Source organism: Eurosta solidaginis, chromosome 3 (genome assembly GCF_040869045.1).
Source record: "Eurosta solidaginis isolate ZX-2024a chromosome 3, ASM4086904v1, whole genome shotgun sequence".
Taxonomy (NCBI): Eukaryota; Metazoa; Arthropoda; class Insecta; order Diptera; family Tephritidae; genus Eurosta; species Eurosta solidaginis.
Window position 1 is genome coordinate 134,095,282 of NC_090321.1, and position 22,948 is coordinate 134,118,229.

Sequence of the window (22,948 nt, forward strand, 5' to 3'; positions counted from 1 at the left end):
ACTAATACGCTACCAAATATCGAGAGAGATGTCAAACGACGCGTCTTGACGTCAGTATTAATAATCCGAAGGCGGAAAATAAAAATTTTAATTCGTTCAAAAGATATTAACGAAAAACCGAAAAAAAACCCGCGGGTACCTCCGAAACCGGGGGTGGGATCCATAGTAATTTTGCGCAGAACGCCTTTCTGCTTTGGCGGCCTTCGGCCGCGCTTATAAAAAATTACCATGGGAAATCAAATCTATATCCACGCAAAACACTTTTACCCACAGTTTTTTTTGTGGGTACACAACACCATCAAAATTACAACAGCCACATGCAAATTTTCAACTTTGTAAATATATCTGGAAAGAAATAAAATTTTCATTTTCCGTTTTCGGATTCGTGGTCCTGGGTCCCAAGCGCGTGTTTTGACACCTCTCCCGATATTTTTGAACGAGTTTTAGTAGTTGTGAGCTAAAGTAAAGAATTACCTAAGAAATTTTCACATCAAAAGTAAATAAACAAAAAATGTAAACATAAACAAAATTTGACATTTTATGACCACCTTCGAATGAAAAAACATGTAAAATGCAACTCTGATGCTTTTACCTGGTTATTGTACCATGGTCTATGGATTACACTGTCATTTCGATGACAGTATTAAATGTTACATGGGTTAGTGGAGAGCGAAAAAAGCTTTGAATGTGTGGGTGAACTGGTCACCTCCGTCTTGAAGGGTATTTTGTTATATACTTTGTAATTTGACTTTAATTTTTAATTGAGTTAAACATCAAGTAAAATAACATTTTTAAAATATAAATTAATTTTTTTTTTATTTGGTTAAAGACCAAACCAGCTACTTTTGAGAGACACATGGGTCAGGTATCGAAAGGACTACATTGGAAAATATGCTTAGTGTACCTATACGACATTATCGTATTGGGAAAGAACATCTGAAGAACTTGGAGGAGGTTTTCCAAAGAATAGCTGATGCTGGTCTGAAACGTAGTCCCAAAAAGTAAGTTATTTTATTTGGGTCACAGAGTAACGACAGAGGGCATCTGCACAGCGAATGAAAAGATAGAAGCTGTAAAGGATTGGCCAAGACCCCAGAACCTGCATGAATTGATAAGTTTCCTTGGGCTATGCACATATTACCGCCGATTTGTACCAAACTTTGCCAACGCAGACCATAGCCTCCACGAGCTTACAAGAAAAAATAAAGCTTTTGAATGGAATAAGGAGCAAGAAGTGGCTTTCGAAACATTGAAAGAGCGTTTGTGCACTGCCCCAATGTTGGCATATCCGATTCCAGGAGCAAAGTTTATTCTAGATACGGATGCGAGCGGATATGCTATAGGAGGCGTTTTGTCACAACTGGTCGATGGACAGAAGAAGGTAGTTGCATATTTCAGCCGATCAGTTGGAAAACCATAGAGGAACTATTGCGTTACACGGAGAGAGCTGTTGGTATTGGTAGTGCATTAAACATTTTCACAAGTACCTCTACGGCCAGCAATTCCGCGTCAGAACAGATCACGCAGCGTTGAAATGGCTCCTGCAGTTCTGTAATCCAGAAGGTCAGTTGGCACGGTGGATCGAGCGACTACAAAGCTATAACTTTTCCATTGAACATCGAAAAGGTAGTAGCATGGAAATGCTGATGCAATGTCAGGAAGACCATGTAGTTTGGAATGCAAACACTGTTCAATAGCTGAGGCTAAAGAGGACATTATAGATGTCCGGCTGATTTGAAGTTTGGGAAGGAAATGCCAAGAAATCCGCAGACAACTTTTGTTGATTGAACTCTTTCGTGCAGTTGTATAGCATAAACGCCATCCACACCGAAAATCCTGGGTTCACGCCCCGGGCAAAGCAACATTAAAATTTTAGAAACAAGTTTTTTCAATTAGAAGAAAATTTTTGTAAGCGGGGTCGCCCCTCGGCAGCGTTTGGCAAGCTCTCCGAGAAGATACTTTCCAGAGTGAGACAACGAGTAAAATAAATTCCTAGTATCCTGCGTTGCTTAACACCACAATAGTTTTGGAATTCCTTAAACTCATTAATTTGCATTGGGATGTGTGCAGGGCCGGATTAACCCTCAACGGGGCCCATCAATTGGGGGTCGTTTTTTCACGTACGTTTCCTTCTTTTTCGATTAAAAAATACAAATATATCTTTCATAAAAATTTTATTGTCACAATGTAATAATATCAATGAAATTACTATCTACATTTTAAACATGTCGTTTTCTACATTTGTTTTCGGCAAGTTCACCAATTATATCATCAATATCGATTTTGTTCAATAAATCTGACTCAATGCAAAGTATACTTAACATCTCAAGGCGCTCTTGTCGCGTTGCAGCTCTCTCAGTAGCTTTAATTCTTTTTAATTGCGTGAAGCATCGTTCGGCAGAACAATTTGTGACCATTAATGTTAAAAAAATCCGCTATTTCTGTGCTAGCAAATACATCGGCTAATTGATCTTCCATTAGAATCTTATACAAATGACTATGAGGTTTTTGAGCATCAGTGCATCTGGAGTTCATGTAACTCCGGAACTGTTTCATTTCAATGAAAAATTCTTCCAAATCTCTAGAATAAAAACGAACTAAGTTATTTATAGCTTCGTAAAGGTCTCCATTACTTAGAGAAAAGTTGATGAGAAATGCAAATCTCTCTGAAACTTCCAAATAGACTTTCGCACGTCGTTTGATTTCACTGTGAAGATTGTCGATGGTTTCGGGGAAACCTTTTGTCCTAAAATCATCGCGAGGCGAAAATTCTACTTCTGGAGCATTTCCGTCATTAGGTTGGTTTTTTCTATGAAGTGTACCTACGTTTTACGATTTCTGTATAACCTACACCAGGTAATAATTGTTTTGTTTTTTCCTCGAAATCATTGAACTTTCACGGAATGAAACTAAACTGTCTTCTAACAATCCGTACAAAAAACCACACGTTTGCAAATCTGCTTTTTCACTTTGCAATGACTTAAGGCTCCATTACTGATACTTAGCATAGACTTGACTTGAATTGGCGTAAACTTGGCAACTTAGCCACGATTATACTCCACTTGGCGCATAAAATCTGGCATCATAATGAGCGTTGAAATTTATTTTTAAATAAATGTCAACTTGTATGACAAAATGTCAAAATGAAATGGAAACAAACAAATGGCATCTCAAAATGTAAACGTCACTTAGAACTTACATAGAAAATCAAAATTCAACAGACTTCTAAGTCAAGTTAAGTTTTGAGTAATCAGTAACATGCAATGTTCATTTAACAGAACTGTAAGTGACAGTTCGCAAGCCAAGTCAAGTCTATGCTAAGTATCAGTAATGGAGCCTTTAAGCTGTAGTCATTGGTGCCGTTTGTCGTATCGCTGTAGTCGTATCCCTAATGTAATCGGCTGCTTATCGTTACGACGGTAAACCAAAAACCAATTGGTTGGCTACGATACGGTTACGACCCATGGTTCAACTATATACAGGTTGGCTCATCTGTAAAGCAACAAAATATGTCTGTTCAAATTGTCAAAATCTGTGCATTGGTGTTGGTGCGAATGGTATGGAATGGAAACATAAAACTTAGCAGTTTTTGTATGTGTAAGTAAAATGTTGCCAATGTGTTGGTTTCATTTTAAGTTTGCCATCTCCTTTTGACAATCCCTTCGACCATGCAATGACATAAATAAAATCAGCTGATGAGATGAGCCAACCTGTACATAATTGTACCATGGTTACGACCTTAGCGGCACCAATAATCGATTGCATTGACTCTCATAAGGTTGGTCGAATCGGCTGTTATAAGGTTACCGATATGGTTACCGATAAAGCACCAATGTCTGCAGCTTTAAGGGCCCATTACTCATACTTAGCACAGACTTGGCGTAGACTTGGCAACTTCGCCACGATTATACTCCACTTAGTGCATACAATCTGGCATGATAATCAGCTGTTTTCCAACTGTCATTTTATTGTGAAATATTTGCAACAAAAAGTAGTGGTTTTTAAACAAAGATAATTTTGAGTACTACAATTAATTTATGAGTGTAAAAATTGTTTAAAACAATTAGTAAAACTGAAAACCGTTCATTAATGTGATAGTGTAGTTCCGTAGTGGCTTATTTTTGGTAGAAGCCATCATTGGCGATTTTGTTTGACCAAAGCTACACAAATATTATTAATCGTCCAAAAGAGTAAAGATTAGTATAAAGAAATAATATCTAATATTAAAGGAATGAATTTATGTGTATTAATGTGCATCATGTTTCCAAACCTACAAAAAAGATGGAGACTGTTCCGTGTGCTTCACTACTCTTTCGACATTAACTTTATATTTTAATTTGTGATGCACGATAATAGACTTGCAATAACATTGATTTAATAATTATTTCGTTCCTGAAGGTCTACATACATGTAAGAAAATGGACACATACGCTTTCTTGGATTTTGCATTTTTAAACGTTCTCGGTATTTACCAACAACAGCAGGCATCGAGAAGAATCCGCCGATGGGCAGTCCACCCAGAAAATTTGGATCGAAACAAACCAGCGGATATGAAGGAAGATGACGATAAGCTGTTCGGCCTGACCAGAATGCGTCGCCAAATTTTCGACTTGCTTCTTAGTTTGTTTAGCGCATTTCTTGAAAACCCCAAGCAGCAAATTTGTGCTGAAGAGCATATAGTTATAACAGTAATGTAAATGAAATCTGATCTTCATACATATATACATAAGAGCTTATATTTAGGAAATTTTCAACGAGAAAGTACATTTACATTTTCTTTTTTTTTGTTAGATATCTCGCTCACGGAACTTCTTTTGAAGTTATTGCCTCCATACCTAAGTTAGGAAGGCCCACTGTACGCAATATACTGCTGGAAACCTGTGAGGTATTATGTAACGTTTTATCGCCAGTGTACCTCAGTGAACCGTCGACGTCACATTACCTGGACATTGCGCAAGATTTCCTAAGGCTATGGAATATTCGAAACTGTGTCCGAGCTGTCGATGGAAAACACATCGTCCTGAAATGTCCCAATAATTCTGCGTCATTATACTTCAATTATAAAAAATTTCATAGTATAGTACTAATGGCTACTTGTGATACAAAATACACATTTACTTTTGCTAGTATTGGGAGCTATGGTGGACAAAGTGATTAAGGTAGTAAATACCATTTTAAATGTTTTTAACTTATCTGATTTCTTCTCTTTTTAAAAGTATTTTCCAGCAAACCGCGTTTGGCCGTTCACTGCATCAGAACAGTTTGCCATTACCTCCAAACGCTCCTCTTTGGAATGGTTCAGGTGTGGAGTTCCCTTACTTTTTTTGTAGGCGATGCAGCATTCCCTTTAACCCAGTACTGACAGAAACCTTAACATAGATGGATTTTGTTGAAATTTTGTGTATTGCTTATATTTAGCCACTTAAACTGATAGAAACAATTTTTTTTTTTTTGGGTGGGGTTGGGACAGAGTGTTCGAATTGCAAAAATTAACATGAGTTATATATACTTTTATTTATTTTGAAAATAAATAGCACTTTTATTCTTATAACATCGGCCTGGGTGCGTCTGGAACCGGCAGTGGGTAGGCGCACACAGGTCGATCTTGGAGTGGATGGTTCGCTCAAAAGAAATAAATAAAAACACAAGAGGAATTCCTCGTTATAAAATAATATTTTAATTTAGAGTGATGGGAATATATACAGTGTTGATACAATATTACCTTGGCGCTTTAAGTGACGATGGTGATCCTTGCGATGTGTGCTGGTTGGCGGTCGATCGAGAAAGAGGCCGGTTATCCCGTTGAGGACAACCGCTAAGCCGCGAAAAAGTCCTCTGGTATTAAGGAGGGGAAAAAAGCCACACACACAACAACCCCCACATATACGTGCATGGGTGCTGACAACCCGCACACACACGTGCATGCGTATGAAACGCATGCATGTGCATGCATGCACACAAATGCGGCGTGAGTGTGGGTGGCTGGAAATATTATTAAAACGTTAGGGAGGGGCGCCGTCAATCAGATAAAAGTTAGGCATTGGGCCTAAACATGCCGCCCCCTTGCGGTACGCAACATCACAGTCCGCCAAGGATCACCGACCGTGAAGAAGAGAAAAAAAAATAAAAAACTTATAATTAATTATATCTAACTTAACATAATGCCGGCCAGTCCGCCGGCTTGGCGGCACGCAAAATGGTTTGCGCAGTGTGGGAGCTTGGTTGCTGCTGCCTCGGTCATTCACCAATTTTCCCGTTATGGTGTAAGGCGTGAGCCAGGTTTGCCTAGAGCTAGGGATTGCGAAAAGAAATAAGAAGATATACGTGTTCATATTTCTTGCCGTTTATTACAAATTCATTGGAAATTCTATGCTTGTGAATTTTGTATGAAGAAAATTCAATAAAAAATAACTTATTTTAATGATACAGGATTTTAAACGCACACCTCCATTGTGAATTCATACAAGTGGCGAATTTTTGATAAAACGTTCACAATAGTGAACAGCGAGTGAGTATTAATCTGTAGTCTGATTTTCTGTATACAAATTTAAAGGAAAAGCTGATTTGAAACAAATGCGCAATTCATGGCACTTCCATTTAATAACGGCGAACACAATAAAAAGAAACCTTTCTTCCATTCTCTGGCCCTTCGCGACAGCCGTCCTCCCTGTCAGCTATGATTTGACACGTAGATATGGCAATGGAGGGATAGAAAGATTTTTCACTTGTACGAAGTCACAATGCACACCTCTGGCGACTGTGTACAACAGAAATTCAATAAAAAATAAATAAAAAAAAAGGATAAAAAGTGTAAAATTCCTGTATTTCGGTCGTTACCGAACATTTTCATGTTAGGCCTTGGTTGTGCCCAAGAGTACCCAACCGAAGATGGTACTCTGAGCCAGCAAAGGACCAAACGTGGTGGGCAGAATCCCTGGTAATATTATCTCCGCATAGACATCTGTTCCTAGGATGAGGCGGATCGGCGCGGATGCATGGAACTGCGGATCCGCAAGACGGAGATGTGCGTACGGGGCTGCGATAGCGCTGTCGATGCTGGTCGGGGGTGTCATGTGCCGAAAATTGGATACGACCGCAGCATGGGTCGCAATCCTTTTGTTCTGTCCGTGTCTTCCTCGGATACGCAGCAGACATCCTGCTTGCCCGCCAATGCTGCTGGTAGGAAGTTGGAGCTCCTGGGCGAGCTCATCCGCAATCACTGTGGTGGGGGAGCATCCGTCGATTAAGGCGCGAACGAGGTGTAGCCGCCCCCCTGCTTTTATTTTCACAACCGCGGTGGGCGGTGGCAGCTGAATGCGGGGCTAGGAGCCCTGCCCGGAAGGCGGACACAGTGGTGAGTTGCAGCGAGTTGGATCCGTGACTGCGATCTCGTGGTTGATGATGGGTGTGATGTCGTTGTTGCAGGCGAAGAGGCCTTGTCTCCGCTCTGCGATCGCGCGGTGGTTGTCTTCGTTGAGGGTGCTTAGTTTGCCGGCGAAGAGACCGAGTCTCCGCTCGGCCGTCACGAACATGGCGCTGGACTGTAGATGTGTTGTGCTGGAGCCGATTCCTTTCATGCTGCAAAAGCGGTCGAAACGATTTGGCTGCTGGTGTTGTGTTCGGGCGAAGAGACCGAGTCTCCGCTCCGGTTCGGTGGATTCGAGCTGGACGAAGAGGCCCAGTCTCCGTTCCAGCATCTGACGCATATAACGATATGGAGTCGTCAATCCGCTCACGGGGTGATTCCAGCTCCTCCTCAACTTGTACACTCCATGGCTTGGCGCGGGCTTCGTGGAGTAGCTGTTCCTCTTCATCAATCGAGGAGATGTGAAGCATCGTGTGATGTTTTTCACCGCATTTTTTACATCGGCCGTGGCTTGGGCACGCGTTAGAGCGGTGGTCTAGAGCCAAACAGTTTCCACAGCAGCTCCCGCGGATCGCTAAGTAAAGACGCTCTTAGGGTTTTTTGGCCCGAAAGATGGGCACAGGCGCATGGGATGTTGCTTAAAACAAGCGCGGCATTCCGACGTATAACGCATGACGTTCTTGGCAGCGTTTCGTTGCATAGCGGCAAAGCGACCCATTTTTCTGAAGGAAATGCAATATGTTTGACTGGGTCGAGTCATTCTCGAAAATGCGGGGGCGAGTGGTCCCTGATTGTATTATTCGGGATTTGGGAAATTTTATTAGCGCGCGCATAAGGGGAAACATCTGTCGCTGCATAAAAAAATATTCATATGTGGCGTGCATTATATGCATGGCCTCTTTCCCCGCACGTTATGTGCCTGGGTCTTTAGTGCCTTATTTTGTTTATTTTGTGTCACCCGGTAGCGTTTTAGTTGGCCACGGGCACACTAGTGCTGCAGAAAATGAGCATTTACGATTTTCGGCCGCACATTCTGGTACCGAACCGGGTATAGCGTGGGTTCTTTCGAGTCGCTGTTATTTGTGTTGTTGGTGCTAAGAACCAACAACTTCCCTGCCCGCCACAAAAAAAACATTGGGACAGCAAATTGTATGCTATGTAAAGAAAAAATAAAAAAAAAAATCTTCGTTTTGGACGAAGAGAAGAATTTGCAGAATGAATCATTTTTTTTTTTTTTTTTTTTTTTTTATTGCCCTTCACTTATTTCTTCAACTTTTCCCCAAGTACGCTTGTAGTCCTGTTTTAGTGATGGCCTTTAGCAAAAGGCACGGTTCCAGAAGGGTAGTTGGCTCCGATACCGATTTTCCAGAAACGGGTTTTTGGGTACCCGTTTGCATTTTTTTATGCATCCCTAATACAATGTACATTTAACACTTGGCATATATATGTAAATACGTTGGTACAAGTATATGGGCAGTCAGTGCACGGACTTTACCGCATTGGTAGATTGACCTACCTTTTTGACCCATTTTCATTTTGTACTACTTTTACGACTTCTGCTACCAAAACTTAGATTCTACCAATATTTCAGTATTTTCGCACTGAAAACGTATACTGCATTGCAGTATTGAATTGCCGAGCCCACCCAACTAATATTAGGAAGCGATAATGGCCAAATCAGTCAATTTTGACAAATTTGTGAATAACTTAAACAGGAAATGAATTTTTTTTGATTAGAGAAATATAGTAACTGAGCACGCGAGTATTTACTGCCCTATTTTTTTTTTAATTTTTTTCTTTTTTTTTTTGTGAAGAGTTTGAACGACAATAAAAAGTTTTACGTAAACGAAAACTGCCGAATCGGTTATTTTGCGGCAGTATTTTTGGTACATTGGAAAATTGTTGTGGTTGTCAGACGTTTTGGTATGTTTTGTTTGTGTATTTCAGGAAATAATGAGTATCCTAAGACCTAAGCTGTGTATGTTCAAACTTACATTGAGTTTGTCTTGTGTACATGTTTTTACAAGTGTTATTTCCCTGACATTTGCTTTATTTGTTTTACAATAAATGATGAATAATTCAAGAGGATTCAATAACAAGTATTGTTTTTCACGCAAATAAACTACCAATTCCTACTGCTATTTTCATTTCTCGTTTACCAACATTCCTTTTATAAAAAGTCCGCGCACTGGTATATGTATACCAGACAAGAAAATATGAACATTCCTGCGCACAAATGTACATTTCTCTGAATTGAAGCAAACGGTAAACGAATCGTTCGATTCATGGCGCCGTTTGTTTCATTCTTTTCGTTTTACGCGTCGTGGAGTACGGTGGTTGGGATTATGGCGAACAAATAGTAAGTAAAATTTATTACCTGATAATTTAATATATTCTTTTTAATAATTAATTAATTTTTTCTTTCTTTTCAGGTTACTGGCATGGATGGTGGTGACGATCCTGCACGTTGGCATGGGCACCGGATTGATTGGGTTTTTCTTCGGCTTCATTTTTTCTTCTTTTTTTTTTTAGGTTACCGGCATTGCAAAGGGGTGCTCCAACTGCGGCGTCGGCCGCGCTGTCGGTTGTCACACCTTTGCGATGCCCATTGATGTATGCACTAATGGCTTTTTTTTTTTTTTTTTTTCTTTGCAGATTTTGTTATGGATATTTTTGGTCACAGTAGATCCTAATAGTGAACCGGCGAAATGGGTTCATGCCACGAATACCCAGAAATGTATTCGTGCTGGGGGTAAACCCAGTGATTTGGGTGATGCCCGTAAAGATGCCTACCATCACACATTTTTTTTTTTAAATGCTCGGTAATTGGTCGTTTGGGGGTTACACAAAGAAATATGCGTAAAGCATTGGAACAATTTGAAAGCCAAAATGAGCTGAACAATTCCAATTACAAAAAATCCTAACAAATAATTAGCTGAAAAGTTCGTTTTAACGATTTCAATATTGAAAGTGGTCGGAAAGCAATAATTAAGCTGCAAAATTGTTGCATCGGGATAGAATATTGTCTGAAAAGTTTTCAATTACATTGGTGTGAAGTAAAGTACCTAATGTGTAAAAAGCCTAGGGTGCAGTAAAATAAAATAAAAAAATTAAGTGAAAGCAGGCAAAAACGTGCTTATAAAATTATATGAGAAGTTCAAAAAATTGCAATATTTATGTAGTACGGTAAAACTACCAAAGCAAAAATTTTAATACCCGCTTGTAAATACGTAAACATCATCAGCAACAGCTGATTGGAAGAGTAGTAAAGCAAAGAAAAATTAGTATAAAAAGAGACTGTTAAGTTAAAATTGGTATTTCATCGACATTAACTTTGGAACTTAAACCTACGTAGACCCCAATTTATATCCGAATTGATATAAATATTCCTGTTTACAAAAACCATGGAGTTTGAAGAACTTGAAGGCATAGCTAAAACGGACTTTGTTCCGCTTATGCCCTTGATAAATCAAGAGCAAATGGACACGGCGATATCCGATGTTGGAGCTCCGGAACAGCTTGCCGGTACCGGTGCTACTACAGCGACGACATCCTCGTCATTCGGCAACCCCTGCGATAGTCCCCATCATCTGCTTCAACCAAGTTTGCTCTTCTAAAATGTGTATGCAATCAATTACTTTGCATTAACAACCGTCCAAAATCATTGGCGTGTTTACACGTTTCCTGCTTGCAATGTGTTAACACAAAATTCTCTGAATTGGATCGAACTATGCCACAGCGTATTCATTGTCCGATTTGTAATATGGCCTCACAAAATGAATTTATTATTGATAATCAACTCCTAATTGAGCAATGTACAGCAGCTGGTGATAACAGTTTGACCGATGGCAGTTTAACAGATGCATCAGAATTTACGAAATTTTACAAAGAGTTGCCTCAAGAGTCACAAGCTCAGCTATTGCAACAGATATTGTTGGCAGTACAACAAGAAATTACTCCAAACTTACGTGGTAAAATCTGTGAAGTAGTCGCTGAAGTAGCACGTAGTCTCACCAATGATGATGGCAACAATCAATGGACTGATATTTTACAATTTTTCATTCAATGTGCTAACTCACCATCTGTACAACTACAAGAATCCGCATTGCGTATATTTGCTAGTGTACCATCAATTTTTTGCAATCAAGAGGCACAATGTCTTGACTTAATCAAACAGATGTTGGCCAAAAGCTCGCGCCAACAGCTGATGTTGAGGTACGTTTTCAAGCTGTGCGTGCCATTGGCGCTTTCATATTACATCACAAAGCTGAAGAGACCAGCGTCTTCAAACATTTTTCTGATTTATTATCACGCATGGTTATGATAACAGCTGAGAACATTGAGGCGCAAGATGATCAAAGTTTGTTGAAGGTACTTATTGATATGACAAAAACTTGTCCGAAATTTTTACGTCCACAATTGGAACTTTGAAAGAATGACCTCAAATTTGCGTCAAATCCCGTTGATCTGCCGTGGCCACACACGCGCCGTTGTGCATTAGTGATATTTGCGAGAGCGGTTACTACCTCCTATCGGCGGGTAAAGATGGCAGTCCCATGCCACGAAAAGGTGATACCGGTGATTGGGTTGGCGCAGTCGAAGGACACAAAGGTGCCGTTTGGGGTGTCGCGCTAAATAAAAATGCCACGTTGGCTGCTTCCAGTGCTGCTGATTTTACTGGCCAATAGCCTTGAAATATCAGCTCATAATCATATACTGACAATCACACACGGTTCAACCATTAGCTTCTTGGAAGTGGACACATTGAAAAAGCTGAAAGAGGTGAAAGTGCCGACAAATGTCCCATCGACTAGTTTGCGTCCAGATAAACATGTGTATGTGTGTGGAGGTGAAGACTTCAAAAATGTACAGATTTTATTATATACCTGGTAATGATATTGAATCCTTTAAAGGACCTTTTGGTCTAGTACTTTCGGTGACGTTTAGTCCAGATGGTGAACTTTATGCTGGCGGCGCCAGAAGATGGCGGTGGTTATCTGATTGGTCTACACGCATTTGCACGTATATTTGCATGCATTATAATTACAATTTCGATGCATTTCTGTATTATATACAATTCGTTATATGGTTGCTCAGAGCCAAGAGCAACCCTAACGGCTTTGACGCTACCAATAACACCGCCAGTGCCAACAACATCTTTGGAGGTACATTTGCGTTCACAAGCGCTGGCATATAGAAATTGGCCATCAAGTTGAGGTATGTATGTAATTGAGTGACCTTAAATAGAATGAGTTTTATAATGTAAGATTATCTTTATTTCAGAAGCACTAATTAAAATAGGCCCGCCCGGTAGTTCTGGTTAACAATGGGTAATGGCTAATGGGGATAATGACGTTGACATTAGCGGTGAGGATGTCCTCAAAGGCATAACCATAACGACGAGAGTGGTGCCGGCACCAATGGCCCAAAAGGTGCCAAAGCAAAGGCACGAGATGATGATAACGACTATTTCTTGGTGGTCGTATCTGGGTGACATCGGCGAAGGAACTCCGCGAACAGGTAACTGAAAGTTATTAACAAAAACATGTACAATCGCTATGGGGGTCTTTGGTTACTGCAGCCACGCTTGTGGCAATGTGTGACATGGGTTTAATTATTAATATATGGTGTGTATAATTTGAGGTAGTGACCACCCCGAACCTCAAACTTTGTGGTTTTTGTTCTCATCCAGCCAATATGAGCATAAGTGCGATGCCTTTTGTCGTAAGAAAAGGTTAATGAAGGCATTCCGAGATGAAGCGTTCTCCAAGCTAACTCTAATACAGGGCGGTTGTTGGGGTGATGGGATGAATTTTCATAAATTCTGTTGGCCGAGTGTCTTTGAACGAGTGCATATGCATTATGTGGCAGATCATGGATCTGCGTTAGGGTTCTGGTGTCCTCGCTCTGGGGAGTGAGTGAATTGGGGTTTGATTTTGGAAATTGAAAATAAGTATTTTGTGGCAGATGGATGATCGGTGTGAGGGCTTTTCTGGTATCCTCGTTATGGGAGAACGAGTGAGTGGGAAGATTTTCTTGAAAATTTTAAAAAAATTGAATGGGCCGGAGAATGCCCTTGGTTTCGGTGGCAGATGCGGATCTGCATTAGGGTTGTTGGTTGGCCTCGTTCCGGGTGAACGAGAGCTGGGGTTGAATTTTCTGAAAGGAGGCATGTGGAGGAACGGACGGATTGTTAGGAGGAACTCGTGGTCCTCCCACAATCGATCTCCATAGGGAGAAGGATCAGTTTGACCAAAGGTCGTCTGACTTGACCCTTCTCGGTTATGAGGTCGACTACACGTACTCGGTTATTTTCGCCGGGGTGTACGTTGACGACTCTACCTAACCTCCATTCGTTGGGAGATAAGTTGTCCTCTTTGAGGACGGCGAGATCTCCCACTTGTATGTTTTCTTTGGGATACTTCCACTTCACTCGTTTTTGAAGTTCGGATAGATATTCCACCTTCCATCGCTTGCAGAAAGTATGATGGAGGGCTTTGAGTTTCTGCCACCGATTTATCATCGAGGCAGAGCTCTCACTAGCATCTGGTTCTGGCGGAGCCAGTAGGTGGCTGCCCGTTAGGAAATGTCCTGGGGTTAGTGGTTCCAGATCCGTTGGGTCATTCGACCCTGGACTGAGTGGGCGCGAGTTGAGGCACGCCTCAATCCTGCACAAAATGTTTTGGAACTCCTCCATGGTGTACTTATGGGGAGATGCGATCTTTCTGAAGTGGCTTTTGAAGCTCTTCACTCCCGCCTCCCACAAGCCGCCCATATGTGGAGCAGCGGCGGGAATAAAATGCCAGCTTAATGCTTGATGGTTGTACTTTGAGACTGTGTTGTCTCGGCTTTCGGCCAGAAATGCTTTAAATTCGGATCGTAAAGATCTTGATGCTCCGACAAAATTTGTACCATTGTCGGAGTAGATGTTCTTAGGACATCCTCTTCTCGCGATAAAACGCGAGAAGGCTGCGAGAAAGCATGGTGTGCTGAGGTTACTAGTGGCCTCTAAGTGAATGGCCTTAGTGGAGAAACAGACAAAAAGGCATACATAGCCTTTTGACAGTCGTTGGGTTGAGTGACAGTATTTCACTCTTTCGGTCGATCGGTTCCCTATTTTTCAATTTTAAATATTCTGTCCCGTAAAACTGTTTCTGGCAGACTCGTATTAATGCTTGAGTCGTTGCCTTAATCTCATCGGCTGAGATTATACACGCTTTTTCGTGGAACGAGGCTTTTGTTCTTGGGTGAGGTCTTTTATAAAACCTCCTAACATAAGATAGAACCTTCAAAGCCCTGGGTAAATTTGAAAAACGGTCGAGAATATCTACATGATCTACCCTTGTCGTGGCATATGTTTGTGCCCTCTTCTCCTCAACGGACGTTTTGTATTCGATCTCTTGTGCTGGCCAGTGAGAATTGTCTTCTTGCAGCCAAGAAGGTCCCTGCCACCACAACGAATTGTTGACCAACTCTGATGCAAGTAGTCCTCTGCTTCCTAGATCCGCTGGATTGGATTCCCAGTCCACGTGAAGCCAGTCCTTGCTACCGACCATATCGACGATCTTAGTGATTCGGTGTGCGACGAAGGTTTTCCAGGAACAGGGCGGCTTTCTTATCCATGCGAGTACGATGGTTGAATCTGTCCAGAGGTGAACTTTTGCTGGCCCCAAATGAATGTTTCGGAATATTGATTCCATGATTTCTGCGAGCAGCACGGCGCCGCAAAGTTCTAAACGTGGCAGTGAGATGGTTTTCACTGGGGCTACTCGGGTTTTGGCTAGCAAGAGATTTGTGAAAATTTTATCGCCCCTTTTTACGCGCATGTATATTGCTGCTGCATATGCCTTTTCCGATGCATCACAAAAACCATGTATTTCGATGTCGTCCTCGGGCGTAAAATTTACCCATCGCGGTATCCTAATGTTATCTATTTCGTTATAGTGTTGGGTGAAATTTTCCCACCGTTCTAAGGTAGTTGGGGAGACAGTTTCGTCCCACCCGGTGCCCTCTAACCAGATATGCTGCATTAGTATTTTTGCCACTATGACCATTGGTGCAAGCCAGCCTAAAGGGTCGAAAAGTTTGGCTATAGCGGATAGGATTGCGCGTTTGGTGATGTTCTCGCCATTCTCTAAAACTCCTGCGGTGAAGTAAAACATGTCTGAATGCGCGTTCCATCGTATTCCGAGTGCCTTCACCGAGCTAGCCTCTTCAAACGCTAGAAAGTCCCCGCTGAGCAGATCCGTTTTGGGGATGTCCTGAAGGATTTCCTCCCAATTTGATGTCCACTTGCGCAATGGAAAGCCAGCTGAGTGTAATGCTTCGCGAATCTCGTTTCTTGCTTTGATAGTTGACGCTATTGTATGCCCTCCAGATAAAACGTCGTCGACATACATACTTTCGCGTAATATACCCGATGCTATTGGGTGGGTATTTTCTACATCATCAGCCAATTGTAGAAGTGACCGTATCGCGAGGTAGGGGGCGCAGTTTACACCAAAGGTGACAGTCTTTAGTTCGTAAAGACTGATGGGTTCGTTGGGGGATTTTCGATGGACAATTCTTTGAAATTTGACGTGATTATCGGTCACCCAAATTTGCCTATACATCTTTTCTATGTCACTATTAAAGACAAAGCGATACAGTCGCCAACGTAAAATTAAAATAGGCAAGTCTGCTTGGAGTAATGGACCTGGGTGGAGTATGTCGTTTAGACTAATGCCATTTGCTGTCGGACTTGACGCGTTGAAGACGACGCGCACCTTGGTAGTAGTACTTTCCGCCTTTACAACGGCGTGGTGGGGCAGGAAATAATTATTCCAATCGTCGGATGGTACATTATTTTTAATTTTTCTCATATGTCCAAGCGTTTCGTATTCGGATAACACCCGAACATACTCTTTCCCTAACTCTTGGTTTTTCAGTAATCGCCCCTCATTTCTGAAGAATTGTGAACATGCGCGCTTTAGGGACGGTCCTAATGCAATCTTCTCAGGGTAATCCTGCCTGAATGGTAGCGAGACTGTATATCTTCCACTTTCATCACGTTTTGTTGTGTCCTTAAATAATTGTTCACAATACCTTTCTTCTTCATTAAGCACTTTATTTTTGGGAACATTTTCTACCTCCCAGAAGGCTTTTAATTGGTTGGCCAACGCAACCTCGTTGTAGAATGACATGATGCTATTTGTTGGACTCGGTGCTTCGATGCGACCGGTTAGTATCCAACCGAACACTGTCTCTTGAGCCAAAAGTGTATTTAGTACTTTCTTTTTCAGACCGCTCAGTATAATTTGGGGATATATGTCTCCTCCAAGTATGAGGTCTACATCTTCGTTGATGTAGAACCTCTTGTCTGCCAAAACCAAGTCTGGGAATGCCTGCATAGTCATGACGTTGATATGGCAGGGTGGAAGATTCCCAGTGAGTTTGGCTAGGACTAGAACGGGTGTAGTCAAGCTGAAGCAGGCATCCACGGGTGAACGTAATTCAATTTTGGATGCTTCTTTCACCTGAGCTGACACCGAATTTGTGATGCCTGAAACTTGGGCATGCATTTTTCTCGCTGGCAAATTGATTCTGCGTTTCAGTCTTTCAGTCATAAAGGAACATTCAGACCCTGAATCAATTAATGCCCGTGCGGAGAAGTCGGTACCATTATGGCGAATGTGTACGCGAGCAGTTCCTAATAGCACGCCTGTGCTGGAATTGGCATGACAGGATTTTACATTCTGGTTCGCAGATTGTCGCGCCTGTGCCGAAGTTGTTGGGATATTATCCGCATCTTTGAAAGGATTGCGTACAGCCGTGTGCTGAGATGTATCCGCATGCAAGAGCGTGTGGTGACGAGAGCGGCACTTGGAACAGTTGTAGGAACTGGTGCACTTCGTCACGGTGTGTCCTGGGAATAAGCAATTCAGGCAGCCACTTGTGGATTTTATAAATTTAATCCTTTCTACTGGGGTTAACTCGCAGAAGCGTGAACAGTTGCGTAATCTGTGTTCAGGGGATTTACACATTTTACAAATTGATTTTATTGTTTGCTTGGATACTTTCGTTTGAAAAGTACCAAGTCTTTTCGTAGGGGGTTCCGTTGATTGTTGCGACGCGTTTGGTTTTTGCACTTTCGAAGTGGCATGCCCTGTAAAACCAGACACTGTTTCAAGTGTCTGAAACCGATTAGACAGGAATTTATCCATATCCTCCCACTTGGATATTCATTTTATGATCTATACTTTGCTCCCATAGAGCCAACGTGCTCTCTGGTAGCTTGGTTGAGCAGAGATAAGTCAGGATTGCATCCCAATTGGAAGTGTCAATTTTGTGGCATTTGAGGGACGAAATACAATTATTTATATCATTTTGCAGCTTTTTTATTGAACTGCCACACTCACTTTCTACCTTTTTTAAGTTAAATAAAATTTTTAGTTATGTGTTAACTAAGATACGTTTGTTTTCGTATCTTTCACACAAGTTTTTCCAGGCCATCTCGAAACCTTCATTTGTGAGGGGGCATTTTTAACGATATCTTTTGCTTCGCCCTGCGTTTTGTTGTTGAGATGGAATAACTTTTCCACCCCTTTCAAGCTGGAATTGTTTATATAAATTGACGTGAAAAGGTCGCGAAAAGTTGGCCAAGACAGATAATCTCCTTTAAAAACTTCCGTGTCGCAAGCAGGGAGGCGAATTTTATGCGCATGAGGTTCTTGCTCAGGGTTGACGTTCTTGTCCGCTTTCTTGTATTTTTCTGCCTCAGCAGATATAGACGCTAGGCATCGCATGTAGATTACGTATGCTGCTTTTTGCTTTTTTCTTACCGCCAAAACGTCATCCCCTGACACCTCCTCAGATCCTAGTAGCGAATCAAACGCAGACTTTACCTTCTTCCACAAGGACCGCAACTCTTCCTGCTGTATCGCAAGGGTGTGTTTGCTATGGTCGCTTTCCGGAATAAGGCTGTAATCTGTATCAAACTCTGCGATTAATTCTACCAGTCTGATGTAGGTTTCCATGGTCTTATTTAAATTTATTAAAGAAATAATTGCTGATTAGAGAAATGGACCGACTTTGAGTAAAAATACCTGCCCAGCCGTAAATAAACACTATTGAAATTCGAAGCTTTATTATTTATTTTTGTATTGCAGACTTTTGTCTCGGTAGCGACAACAACAGAGGTTTATTTTTCAACTTTTTGTCACAACAGCGACAACAAAAAGGATTTATTTTTGGACTTTTGCCTCGGCAGTAAATAACAGAAAAAGGGGACTACTCGCCACCTACACAGTTTAATGGTTGAATTGTAAAAAGGAAAGTGCGTGCGATATTGTTTTCGGAATTGAGAATAAGCGGAAAAAAAGTGTAAAAAGTGTTTTCAGTGAAGTGAGCGCCGGATTAGCTAAGTTGAACTTAACTTCGTTTTGTGTTGTGCACGAAATAACAACAACGCACACGGGTCGATCTTGGAGTGGATGGTTCGCTCAAAAGAAATAAATAAAAACACAAGAGGAATTCCTCGTTATAAAATAATATTTTAATTTAGAGTGATGGGAATATATACAGTGTTGATACAATATTACCTTGGCGCTTTAAGTGACGATGGTGATCCTTGCGATGTGTGCTGGTTGGCGGTCGATCGAGAAAGAGGCCGGTTATCCCGTTGAGGACAACCGCTAAGCCGCGAAAACTCCTCTGGTATTAAGGAGGGGAAAAAAGCCACACACACAACAACCCCCACATATACGTGCATGGGTGCTGACAACCCGCACACACACGTGCATGCGTATGAAACGCATGCATGTGCATGCATGCACACAAATGCGGCGTGAGTGTGGGTGGCTGGAAATATTATTAAAACGTTAGGGAGGGGCGCCGTCAATCAGATAAAAGTTAGGCATTGGGCCTAAACAAGCACAAAATAATTCATTTAATATATAAAACATATGACTGTTGATTTTTATTTGGGTAAAGTTACACAAAAAGATAAACCATTAAATAACAAGTAATTGGCTTACAAGTAAACAAAAAAATTATCTATAATGTTTGGTTTATGTGTATAAAGTGATACTTTTGAAGGCAATCAACGCACAATCTAACATTACATCTTACACATTCAGTTGTAACGCTAGATTTGCAATTAGAGTCTTGACATCTTCGTTTCTTTCCTAGTGGAATTTTTGCTATGAAATGCACCTGGCAGTCATATCGTGAATTTGTATATTCGGTGTCAATTTTGGGTCGACGGTAACCGCCAGGTGGTTTTGCAACACCTTGAGTTCTGCAATAATATCTGGCAGTAGATTGGCGAAATTGACGTTGAGACATACTTCCACCACCTTTTCGATAAAGAATCCAAGCATTCTGCATATAGACGTCAACAAGCCAAGTAAAAATTGATAACCACCACTTTCTTACCCTGGCTGATATGCAATAAGTATATACGTTTTGGTCCATTCGATCAGTCCCACCCATGAACCTATTGTAACGACTAATTGCCAAAGGCCGTGGAACATCTATTTTTTTATGAACTTCACGGGAGTATCTTGGGACCGTCGATATAGGATAAGTGCCATATATTGTAGACGCAATTGTTACAATAGAATTGTCATTACATTTAGTGAAGTAAATATTCGCCTTCTCCAATTTCACACCGTCTGTCCACCCACGTTCAACTTTCATCTTGATAAGTTCCTTTCTGGATGGAAGAATGCAAGATTTCGGAATATAGTTCTCACGAATAGTACCTGTACTTTCGTAGCCTCTTTGTTTCAATCCTAAGAGAACGCTTACATTTCTGAACGGACGAAGCTTCCATATTTTGTCTTTCTCATCATACTGAGATATGTCTGCAAAATGAAGGTTGGTGTATACAACTTCGAAACGATTACGTCTCATGGCATTTTGAACCATAACACTACCCATGTAATCTTCCGCATACCAAAAATCCCTTTTAGCAGGTGCAGGACGATATCCAGTTACAATGAGAATCCCCAGGGATACCCGCATTTCTTGGGATGTAATTGCTGGGCTGGCCTTGTTTGGATCATTGAACACAGCATATTTATTAGTTTGATCACACAACATATTTATTACTTCATCATCGAAGAATTTTTCAAAAAATGTGTAAGGTGCAATATCATATGCCGCTGGATATACCAAATCGGGGAATGTGTTCAGTGATCTGGCATGTTCTTCTTGTGCAACCCAGTTAAACTCATTGTTCATAATCGCTCGTGACCTTGTTTGATTCTTTGAAGCGACTGGAACTGGGTGAATTCTATTTTTCCGTTTTGGTGGAGGTTCTGTGACTATCGGTGGCGAACGAAGGGACAGCTTCGGTGGATTTAGCCGCACATATGACTCAGGTAGTTTTGGTGGAGTTGATTCAGGTGAGTTTGGCACTGGATCAAAAGGAGATGTCACTTTTTGTGAACTTGCCGCCATTTCTATAGAATAATGTGTAGCTTTATGAGTGTTTCTTGCCCCTGGAGTAGGATTTGATGCAGTGTGTTGAGAAAATTGAGGCGTCGATGTTTTCTTCTTATAGAAAGATGTTGTAGGCAAACCTTTCTGCAAACGAGGAGGTGTTTCAAGAATATCTGTTTCCATTTGACAATGAATGATCCAGCACATCCCTGATGTATTTCGCCAGCTCCTCTTCATTTATAGGGTCATCTTCCCCGTCATCGTCAATCGCTCCTGCATATACCACTTCAGAATTAGCCTCCTAGATAAATTTCTCCATGTTCCTCCTTCATCTTAATTTGAGGATTCCTCTCCTGAAATATTTTCTTCATCCGGTGGTTCTAAAAATACCTTCTCGATGTCACGTTCTTCATCGCCTTGGCCCTCTAGCAACTCAAGGATCCGTTCTGTGCGTAAAACGCCACTTTTATAAAGACAAGGAAAGCAAATAAAAAATAAGTACACTTGCTATAGTAGTGACCAACGTTACATATATGTAACGTTAACTTTTCAAGGTCTTATCCCAAGAAAATACACTTTTTTTTGTTTTGATTTTTTAATATTTCTCCGTCACTGCACTGAATAATTATGTACAAAAATTGTTCTTAGGATTTGAAAAACCATTTGTAAATAATTACTTACATTTTGCGCTTTCTCATAACTACAAAAAAAAGGCACACATGGATATTACACAAGCTTTAAAAACTTCTACTCACTTCGGTGGTTCTCAGTAAACTGATCGCACCACGCTTCATCGTAAAGCTAAAGCTGGAGACATTGGTGCTTTATCGGTAACCGTATCGGTAACCTTTTAACAGCTGATTCGACCAACCTTATGAGAATCAATGCAATCGATTATTGGTGCCGCTAAGGTCGTAACCGTATCGTAGCCAACCAATTGGGTTTTGGTTTACCGTCGTAACGATAAACAGCTGATTACGTTAGGGATACGGATACAGCGATACGACATACGGCACCAATGACTCCAGCTTTAAACATACGCTTTCGTATTGCCACACGAACAAACCCAATTACAGTCGTTCAAAATGATATTGGTGTACGATTATCCATACTTATGTTACTGTTACATATATGTAACGTTGGTCAGTAATGGGTTAAAGGAAAATTTAATGCGTCCTTACTCTGGGAATCAACTACCACATATCAAAGCCATATTCAACTACCGTCAATCTCGAGCACGTCGAGTAATTGAAAATAGTTTTAGAATTTTAAGTGAACGCTGGCGTGTTTTACATAAACCTATAGAGTATTCCCCGGATCATTGCGAGATAACAGTTTTAGCCGGCCTAGCCCTACACAATTTGTTATGCTCAAAGACATAATCGCTGGTATTGTCCGGATGATTTTGTAGATACGGACAACTCTGAGCAAACACAAAACGGAGGAGGGCGTATTGATGTAGAGAATGCAGGTGGCCCATTCTCTTCAATTACGTCATCTCGACGAAACGCTTCCACGGCTGCATTCCGTCTCAGCGATGTTTTAGCGGATTATTTCATTATTCAAGGAGCAGTTCCCTTGCACAACAGGTTAAGTCAATTACAATGACTTCCTATGGAGCTTCTGAAAAATGTGGATACGACCAATTTCACCTCTACGTCAATAAAAATTATACTAGTACAATCAAAATATACATCTAAGTATATAACTGAAAAGTTTTCAATGAATTTATATTAATGAAATAAATTTTTTTGTTTGTGTAATAGTAATAGCAATAAAAGCTCTACAATAATAATAGTAATAATCAGTTACGATCCCTGATGTGTATGACCAAAAAATTAATAACTATTTTTGTAAATTAAAGACCGAGAAAACTACTTTTGTAAATTCAAGACCTAAATAATTATTTTTGTAAATGCAAGATCAAAATTATTATTTTTCAATCAATTTTTACAAAAATTGTTATTTCGGTCTCGAGGGCGAAAAATTATAACTAAGTTATTTTTTTACTTTTATTATAAAAGCAGAAAATAGTAGTTTTAAAATTTGTCTTTCTTTCTTATAAAAGTAAAAAATAATAGATTGTTTTTTACTAGTCAAAAAAGTAAAATTTGTTTTCAATTATATTTGACATTTACACGAAAAGTACTTTTAACT

The 22,948-nt window shown here is 40.7% G+C and overlaps 1 pseudogene; it reads left to right on the forward strand.

Annotated features, from left to right (window-relative positions):
* Window positions 1-668: 668 nt before the first annotated feature.
* Window positions 669-22,399, forward strand: LOC137245999 (putative nuclease HARBI1; annotated as a pseudogene).
* The last annotated feature ends 549 nt before the right edge of the window (window positions 22,400-22,948 follow it).